The sequence below is a fragment of the Tiliqua scincoides genome, chromosome 3, assembly GCF_035046505.1.
Source record: "Tiliqua scincoides isolate rTilSci1 chromosome 3, rTilSci1.hap2, whole genome shotgun sequence".
NCBI lineage: Eukaryota > Metazoa > Chordata > Lepidosauria > Squamata > Scincidae > Tiliqua > Tiliqua scincoides.
The window spans coordinates 139,990,233-139,992,691 of NC_089823.1; the positions used below are offsets into that span (position 1 = coordinate 139,990,233).

Below are 2,459 nucleotides of genomic sequence, written 5' to 3' on the forward strand. Positions count from 1 at the left end.
CAATCCCCAACCTGTCTCACCGAGTATGAGAAAGCATTCTGGTCCAAATGCACTGCACTGCAATATAGGAAACTCTTCATACACTGTTGGTACCTCTTGCCCCTTGGTATAATTTTTAGGTAATGGTGATAGCAAAACACAAGACTGAAAGACTTCTGAGTGAGAGCAGCTTGTGGAAGTGTGAAAATACAGAGGGGTTGTGTCAGAGATCAACCAGGTGGGGCAGTGGCTGAGGGCTGAAGCCAGGCTGACCCTTGAACCTTCAGTACCAGTAGCGGCATCCATTGTGCCACCAAGAGGCGGACAAGGGTTGCCATGGAGGGGAGTCAGGACTTTAGTTCACAACCCCCAGCAATCCGATGCACTGAAAATGCACCAGAACTTCAACCACTCTAAAGCGACACTTTAATACAGCTTTAGCTTCTTGATCATAGTGTTATTTTATCACTGAACATAGCAAAACTATCTAAAGCTATGTGAAAGAATCTAATCTTCGTTTAATACGGCGCTGTAGGGAGACAGTTCTTGTGTTTCAGTCTTGCAGTATGTACAGTCTTGTGTTCAAAGGATGAACATACAACCTTTGTCCTTGGTTTCACCTTCATGGTTTCAGGAAACACTCCTTGAAATTAATTATTGTGAAGTTGGGTGAAGAGGGTTCGAGCATCCTGAATGTTCTCCTATGTGCAGTGTCATGTATGGCTATAAAGATAGCGATGCCTTGAATTCATTTTGTCATGCAACTTTGCAGGACAAGTTGTCCAATTCTGGATTTACTTTGTGTGGCCCCACCCATGGTGGAGCTGGTGGGCCTGTCTGCCACAGACCTCTAGCAACTGGTGAGGAGGTTCGCCTAGGCATCAGTGCCAAGCAGCAACACTGAGGCGCCTCCTCTCTGCCTGATAGTGTTTTGTGCCTTGCCAAGACAAGACGTATGCCTAGTTGTGTTAGGCAATGAGACCTTGCCCCAAGGGCAGGTGAAGGAGATGAAGAGGAAGAGGAAGGGGAAGAGGGACAGGTGGCTGGCTCTGTTGACAGCCAAAGGAGAGGGAAATGTCCAGACAGAGCAGAGATGTTTTGATGGCTTTGGAAAGAGCTTGTGGGTGGGGTTCTGGGAGGTAGCAGTGGCAAGGCATATAATGGGCAAAGGGCCCATGAGGAGGCGGCAAATGCCCAGGCTCTTGAGAGTACCAGGAGCCTATTGCCAGCTGAACCAGTGGGCTAGGATGCCCACATTTTATCCTGAAATGGACTCCCCCCTCTCTCTACGCACCCTTCTGCAATCTTCTTCTGAGGCTCTGCCAAGCACCACACAGCTAGGGTCCACCCAAACAGCCCTGGCCTGTGACTCCAGCAGCTGCCCGAAGGACTAGGGACTTGCCTCAACTGGCTCGCCCTTCCAAGTAAGAGACCTAGACTCCCAGGCCCCTCCCTTCAAATTAACTCATAGACCAGGTGCTCCTACATACGTATTTCCTGTGATGTCTGCATAGGCAATTTGATCAATTTCCAAATGTGGGATGTGCCTGAAATGAATTTGTCAGATGCAGGTGATAAATCACAAGCGTGAGTCGGTGAACCCACAATCGTCCTGTTAGCAGAGTTAGGAGAGTATCTGAAGCATTTTTGGCTAGTTTAAATACAGGGTAATTTAAATGATCAAGAATGACCAACTGGAGGCAGCAACTGTTACCCTGCACATGCCTGATCTCGTCTGATCTCAGTAGCTAAGCAGGGTCAGGCCTGGTTAGTACTTGGATGGGAGACCGCCTGGGAATACCAGGTCCTGTAGGCTTATACCATAGTCTTTCGAGACTGAAGGTTGCCAACCAATGTAGCCCACTGCAATGGGCTCCTGGCGGCCCTTTGAATTGTCCTGGGGTTGTCACCCCATACCTACAGTTTTGGATCAAACTGGGGTGAAAAGCCTGCCCACAGTTTCACTTGTAAGAAAAACGAAGAGGTTTTCAAGTTCTAAGAAACAGAGGGGTTCCACTTCTTTTCATGATACCCCCCCCCCTTTCCACAGGTCCAGATGAGTCAGATGAACAATGCGTGCCCATTCCAGTGGTCTTCCTGCAAATGGATGAAAAGTCTTGAAGCAGCTAGCTGTTGTGTGCCGACTGAATATCTCCCAATGATTAAAAGTAATTTCAGTGCGGTTTAACAACTCCTGTAATGATTCTGCACATTCTCCCTGTATATGTAATTGTGCCTTAGTATTCAAATGAAATATCTTTTTTATTGACTCTCAAGGAAAAGTCCCAGTTTCCAAAGATAATTAGCCTCCAATTTATTAAATTTACTAACCTTGTAATATGCCACCATCTTCTTAATTAGCCAGCCTTGCAAAATGCCAATATATGTGTTTAATGATCATTTGATTTCAATAGCAGAGAGTTGCCTCTTCAGTGAATCTAAAGTATAGATTTTACTTTTAGGCACCTGAAATGCCTAAT

General features: G+C 46.4%; 1 pseudogene; it reads left to right on the forward strand.

Moving 5' to 3' along the window:
• The first annotated feature begins 1,678 nt into the window (after positions 1–1,678).
• Positions 1,679–1,795, forward strand: LOC136647252 (5S ribosomal RNA; annotated as a pseudogene).
• The last annotated feature ends 664 nt before the right edge of the window (positions 1,796–2,459 follow it).